Source organism: Melospiza melodia, chromosome 30, assembly GCF_035770615.1.
Source record: "Melospiza melodia melodia isolate bMelMel2 chromosome 30, bMelMel2.pri, whole genome shotgun sequence".
NCBI lineage: Eukaryota > Metazoa > Chordata > Aves > Passeriformes > Passerellidae > Melospiza > Melospiza melodia.
The window spans coordinates 1861367-1868614 of NC_086223.1; the positions used below are offsets into that span (position 1 = coordinate 1861367).

A 7248-nucleotide genomic window follows, 5' to 3' on the forward strand; every position below is an offset into this window, starting at 1 on the left:
ACTGGGAAGGGCTGGGATGGGATGGGTTTGGGAAGGGATGGAGCCAGAGGCGGCAGCAGGACCCCCGTGCCTTCAGGGGCTTCGGGAATGTTCGTCCATCCCCGTCCCCTCGCTGCTGGGGTGTTTTGGGGGGGAAATAAAAGGGTGAGAAAAAGAGTGGGGATCCCCCCGAAAGGGTGAGGAAAACAAGGGGGCACCCGGATTTGAACCGGGGACCTCTTGATCTGCAGTCAAATGCTCTACCACTGAGCTATACCCCCGCTGCACGAGCGGCCTCGCCGCGGGGAATTGCACTGTTAGCGAGCCAAAACACCCCAAAAACACGGACATCCTTCAACCCCCGATACCCCCAACTGCGGACACCCCCAATCCAAAACACCCCAAAAACACGGACATCCTTCAACCCCGGATACCCCCAACTGCGGACACCCCCAATCCAAAACACCCCAAAAACACGGACATCCTTCAACCCCGGATACCCCCAACTACGGACACCCCCAATCCAAAACACCCCCCAAACACGGACATCCCCCACCCATTGATACCCACAGTCAAGGACACCCCTTAATCACGGACACCCCTAAATCACTGACACCCCACACCCACGGACACCCCGAATCACGGACACCCCTTAATCCAAGACACCTCTCAATCCAAGATACCCCCAACCACGGACACCCCCAATTCAAGACACCCCACAAACACGGGCATCCCTCACCCACAGGTAACCCCCAGTCACAGACACCCCTTAATCCAAGACACCCCACACCCATGGATACCCCCAAAACAAGACACCCCACAAACACGGACGCCCCCAACCACCGACACCCCCAATCCAAGACACGCCACACCCACGGACATCCCACAAACACGACACCCCTCAATCCAAGCAGCCCACACCCACCGACATCCCCCAGGGACACCCCCACTCACGGCTGCTTTTTGGGGTTCGGGGACCACTTGGGATGCCGAAGTGAAATTTGGGGATCCCCGGACTGTCCCCACTGCGGGCAGCGCTGGGGTGACCCCGCTTTGGGCTGCCGGGGGGGCTGTGGGCTGAGCCCCCCCACTCAGGGACACCCCCACACTGACACCCCCACCCCACTGCCCCACACCCCCATGTCCCTCCCCGGCTCCCCCCGCGTACCCCTGGGGAGACACAGCCCCCCAAACCCCCAAACCCGAAACCTCAAAACCCCAAAATCCCCAAACCCCAAAACCCCCCAAACTCGCCAAACCCTCAAACCCCAAAACCCTCAAAACCCCCAAACCCCAAAACCCCCAAACCCCAAACCCCAAAACCCCAAACCCCAAAACCCCAAAACCCCCAAATCCCCAAACCCCAAAACCCCAAAACCCCAAACTCCAAACCCCCAAAACCCCAAACCCCAAAACCCCAAAACCCCAAAACCCCAAACCCCCAAACTCCCAAAACCCCAAACCCCAAAACCCCCAAACCCCAAAACCCTCAAACTCCCCAAACCCCAAAACCCCAAAACCTCAAACCCCCAAAACCCCAAACCCCCAAAACTCGCAAAACCCACAAACCCACAAAACTCCCAAACCCCCAAACTCCCCAAACCCCAAAACCCCAAAACCCCCAAAACCTCAAACCCCCAAAACTCGCAAAGCCCACAAACCCCAAAACCCCAACCCCCAAACCCCCCAATCCCAAACCTCTCAAAACCCCCAAACCCCCAAACTCCAACCCCCCCAAAACGCCTCAAACTCCCAAACCCCCAAAACCCCCAAACTCCAACACCCCCAAACTCCCAAACTCCCAAACCCACAAACCCCAAACCCCAAAACCCCCAAAACCCACAAACCCCAAAACCCCCCAATCCCAAACCCCCAAAACCCCCGGCACCTCCAGCCCCTCCAGGATTTTGGGGGTTCGTGGGACCCCCCCAAACCGCCAGACGGGTATTTCGGGGTGGCACAGCCGCCGTCCGGGACCCCCGTGGTGGCGCTGGGGGGGGGGGGGGATTATCGCGACATGTCGCGCAGCGGGGGACGGATGGGGACAGTGATGGTGTCCCGGAGCGGGGTCAATATTTGTTCCCAAATCCGCCGGGCAAACACGGCGGGGAGAGAGGAGGGGGAGCAGATCCTGGCGGCCCCGAGCACCGGGAGGAAAATTTGGGGTCCCCCCATTGTGGATGTGTCACCCCCAGAGTGTCCTGATTCACGGCTGGGGAAACTGAGGCACGGGAATGGCCCGGGAAGGGTGAACGTAGGGGAGGGGGTCTCCAAATTGTCACCTCGGGGTGTGGGGGGCACACAGGACACCCCAAAAATCATCATCACAAGCCATGGGGGCACAAAGGACACCCCCAAATTGCACCCAAAATCATCACCCCGAGCTATTGGGGCACACAGGACACCCCAAAGTGCACCCAAAATCATTCCAAACTATGGGGGCACACAGGGAACCCCAAACTGTGCCCAAAATCGTCATTCCATGGTGTGGGGTCACACAGGACACCCCAAAATCGCCACCCCGAGACTTGGGGGCACACAGGACACCCCAAACTGCACCTAAAATAATTCCAAGCTATGGGAGCACACAGAGAACCCCAAAATCATCATTCCATGGTGTGGGGGCACACGGGACACCCCAAACTGCACCTAAAATAATTCCAAGCTATGGGAGCACACAGAGAACCCCAAAATCATCATTCCATGGTGTGGGGTCACACAGGACACCCCAAACTGCACCCAAAATCATTCCAAGCTATGGGGGCACACAGAGAACTCCAAACTGCCCCCAAAATCATCATTCGGACCTATGGGGACACACAGGGCACCCCAAACTGCCACCCCGAGACTTGGGGGCACACAGGACACCCCAAACTGCACCTAAAATCTTTTTCTTTCCCCTTTGCCAGAGCGGGCGCAGCGGGAACGAGAGGAAAAAACTGGGGGGGGGGGGGGGGGGGCAAAGGCTGCGACCCCCAAAACGGGCGCGGAGGTGGGCACAGGGCTGGCACCGGCCCCGTGTTTGGGTGTCCCCCGTGTCGCCCCCTCCCCGCGGGGGTGACGGGATTGGCACCTGGGCTAACGCGGCCGCGAATGGGCTGCGAGCCCGGCCCTTATCGCCCTGCCCTTATCGCAGCCCGCGGTGTCCCCCCGAGCGCGTCCCCCAGACGGTGCCACCTCCGCGTCCCCCAGACGGTGCCACCTCCGCGTCCCCAAACGCGCGGGGGGCTCAGCGCCAGCGCCCCCCCCCCAGAGCCCTGCAATGCACTTCGGGTTCACCCGGGCGCACTTTGGGGTGTCCCGTGTGTCCCCGTAGCCCGGGGTGGTGATTTTGGGGTGTCCTGTGTGCCCCCAAGTCTCGGGGTGGCGATTTTGGGGTGTCCTGTGTGCCCCCACACCATGGAATGACGATTTTGGGGTTCTCTGTGTGCTCCCATAGCTTGGAATTATTTTAGGTGCAGTTTGGGGTGTCCTGTGTGCCCCCACACCATGGAATGACGATTTTGGGTGCAGTTTGGGGTGTCCTGTGTGCTCCCAAGTCTCGGGGTGGCGATTTTGGGGTGGCCTGTGTGCCCCCACACCATGGAATGACGATTTTGGGCACAGTTTGGGGTGTCCTATGTGCCCCCACACCATGGAATGACGATTTTGGGCACAGTTTGGGGCTCTCTGTGTGTCCCCATAGTTTGGAATGATTTTGGGCACAGTTTGGGGTGTCCTGTGTGCCCCCATAGCTCCGGGTTGCAGTTTGGGGTGTCCTGTGTGCCCCCAAGTCTCGGGGTGGCGATTTTGGGGTGCCCTGTGTGTCCCCACAGCTCGGAATGATGATTTGGGGCACAATTTGGGGTGTCCTGTGTGCCCCCACACCTCGGGGTGGTGATTTTTGGGTGTAATTTGGGGTGTCCTGTGTGCCCCCATAGCTCAGAATGATGATTTTGGGTGCAGTTTGGGGTGCCCTGTGTGCCCCCACAATCGGAGCGGTGATTTGGGGTTCCCTGTGTGCCCCCACAGCTCGGAATGATGATTTTGGGGACAGTTTGGGGTTCTCTGTGTGCCCCCATAGCTTGGAATTATTTTAGGTGCAGTTTGGGGTGTCCTGTGTGTCCCCAAGTCTCGGGGTGGCATTTTGGGGTGTCCTGTGTGTCCCCATAGGTCGGAATGATGATTTTGGGGCGCAGTTTGGGGTTCTCTGTGTGCCCCCATAGTTTGGAATGATTTTGGGTGCACTTTGGGGTGTCCTGTGAGGTTGGGGGGTACAGGGTTACCCCAAAGTGCTCCCGAAATCTCACCGAGCTATGAGGACACCACAAACTGCACCCCCTGAGTTATGGGGGCACACAGGGAACCCCAAACTGTGCCCTAAAATCACTCTGAGCTAAGGGGGGGACACAGGGAACCCCAAACTGCGCCCAAAATCATCATTCCGAGGTGTGGGGGCACACAGGGCACCCCAAATCAGCACCCCGAGCCGTGGGGGCACACAGAGCACCCCAAAATGTGCCCCAAATCATCACCTCGAGCCGTGGGGGCACACAGAGCACCCCAGGCTGTGCCCAAAATCATCATTCCAATCTGTGGGGGCAGACGGGGAACCCCAAATTACACCCAAAGTCACCATCCCGAGGTGTGGGGGCACACAGGACACCCCAAAGTATCCCCAAAATCATCATTCCGAGCTGTGGGGGCACACAGGGAACCCCAAATCACCGCTCCGATTGTGGGGGCACACAGGGCACCCCAAACTGCACCCAAAATCATCATTCTGAGCTATGGGGGCACACAGGACACCCCAAATTGTGCCCCAAATCATCATTCCGAGCTGTGGGGGCACACAGGGCACCTCAAATGACCCCCCAAAATCATCACCCCGAGGTGTGGGGGCACACGGGACACCCCAAACTGCCCCCAAAATCATTATTCTGAGCTATGGGGGCACACAGGACACCCCAAATCATCACCCCGAGTCATGGGGGCACACAGGACACCCCAAACTGTACCCCAAATTGCCACCCCGAGCTATAGGGGCACACAGGACACCCCAAACTGTACCCCAGATTGCCACCCCGAGCTATAGGGGCACCCAGGGCACCCCAAATCGCCCCTCCCCGAGCTGCGGGGGCACATAGGACACCCCAAACTGCCCCCAAAATCACCACCCCAGCTATGGGGGCACCCAGGGCACCCCAGGCTGTGCCCCAAATTGCCACCCCGAGCTATGGGGGCACACAGGGCACCCCAAATTTCCCCTCCCCGAGCCATGGGGGCACACAGGACACCCCAAATCTCCCCTCCCTTGAGCTGCGGGGGCACCCAGGGCACCCCAAATCGCCCCTCCCCGAGCCATGGGAGCACACAGGGCACCCCAAATCACCACCCCGAGCCATGGGGGCACACAGGGCACCCCAAATCTCCCCTCCCTTGAGCTGCGGGGGCACCCAGGGCACCCCAAACTGTACCCCAAATTGCCACCCCGAGCTATGGGGGCTCACAGGGCACCCCAAATCGCCCCTCCCCGAGCCATGGGGGCACCCAGGGCACCCCAGGCTGTGCCCGGGGCTGGCGCCGGAGCCAGACTGGCCCCGGGGGGGTCTGTTTGCCGTGGGGCCGGTGCCCCCCCCCGGGGGGAAGGCTGGCAATTATGGAAATCCCTTAAGCCCTGATTGCCCCCTCCCACCCCATTAGCCGGGCAAACACTTTTAGCCGCGGGGTGCCAGCTCGCCCGCGGCTACAAAAACCCCGCGGGCCGGGCCGGGCTGGCACCGCCACCGCCAGCGCCATGGTGACACCGCCCGCCGTGCTCTGCCTCGTCGCCTGGCTCATGCCACCCGCCGCCGGGCACCTCTGGGCATGGATGTTCTCCCTGCCACAAAACCCGCCCGATGCCGCCGCGCTGGGCAGGAGCCCCGGGACGGAGATGGAGGAGGTGAGGAATGGAGGGGGGACAGCAGAGTGAGGGGTCCTGGGGACAGCAGGGGACAGCCAGGGTGGCAGCAGGGGTGGGAGAGAGCCAGGGTGGGCACAGAGCGGCGTTTGCAGCCGGGGTGGCAGCAGGGTGGGCACGGGGGTGGGTGAGGGCAGAATTTACAGCCAGAGTGGGCTCAGGGTGAGCTCAGGGTGGGTTCGGGGTTACGAGGGTGGTTTGGAGCCAGGGTGGGCTCAGAATTTGCCGCAGGGTGGGCACAGAGCTGGGTTTGCAGCCAGGATGGGAACTGAGGTGGGTGAGGGCAGAATTTACAGCCAGGGTGGCCTCAGGGGGGTTTGGAGCCAGGATTGGCAGCAGGGTGGGCACAGAGCGGGGTTTGTAGCCAGGGTGGGCTCAGGGTGGGCACAGAGCGGGGTTTGTAGCCAGGATGGGAACTAAGGTGGGTGAGGGCAGAATTTACAGCCAGGGTGGGCTCAGGGGTACGAGGGTGGTTTGGAGCCAGAATTTGCAGCCAGGGTGGGCACAGAGCGGGGTTTGTAGCCAGGGTGGGCTCAGGGATGGGAGAGAACCAGGGTGGGCTCAGGGCGGGCTTAGGATGGGCTCAGGCTGGGCACAGAGCTGGGTTTGCAGCCAGGATGGGAACTGAGGTGGGTGAGGGCAGAATTTACAGCCAGGGTGGGCTCAGGGTGGGCTCGGGGTGGTTTGGAGGCAGGATTTGCAGCAGGGTGGGCACCGAGCGGGCACAGGGCGGGTTTGCAGCGGGTGTCACCACAGGGTTCTGCCGGGGACGGGGACACGCGGGTTGGTTCCAACCGGGAATGGACGGGGGGGCTCTGTTTGAAGGCAGGAGTGGACATGGGGGTCCGTGTCCACCCAGAGTGGACACGAGGAATCCGTCTCTGTCCGGGAGGGGACACGGGGAGGGTCCATGGTCCACCCAGGAGTGGACACGGAGGGGGTCCATCTCCATCCGGGGGGGCACACGGGGAGGTCCGTTTGAAACCAGGAATGGACACGGGGTGTCCATGTTCAGTCAGGGGTGGAAACGGGGTGTCCATCTCCATCCGGGGGTCACAGGGGGTGTCCATCTCCATCCAGAGGGCACACTGTGGGGTCCATCTCCATCCAGAGGGCACACTGAGGGGTCCATCTCCATCCGGGGGGGTCCATCTCCATCCCGGGGTCACACTGGGGTGTCCATCTCCATCCGGGGGGGGTCCATCTCCATCCCGGGGGTCACACTTGGGGGTCCATCTCCATCCAGAGGGCACGCTGGGGGGGTCCATCTCCATCCAGGGGTCACACTGCGGGGTCCATCTCCATCCGGGGGGGTCCATCTCCATCCC

General features: G+C 61.3%; 1 non-coding gene across 1 annotated transcript; it reads right to left on the reverse strand.

Annotated features, from left to right (window-relative positions):
- Nucleotides 1-188: 188 nt before the first annotated feature.
- On the reverse strand, nt 189-260 carry TRNAC-GCA (transfer RNA cysteine (anticodon GCA)). The gene has a single exon. It is a non-coding gene; the product is annotated as a tRNA-Cys (tRNA).
- Nucleotides 261-7248: the final 6988 nt, after the last annotated feature.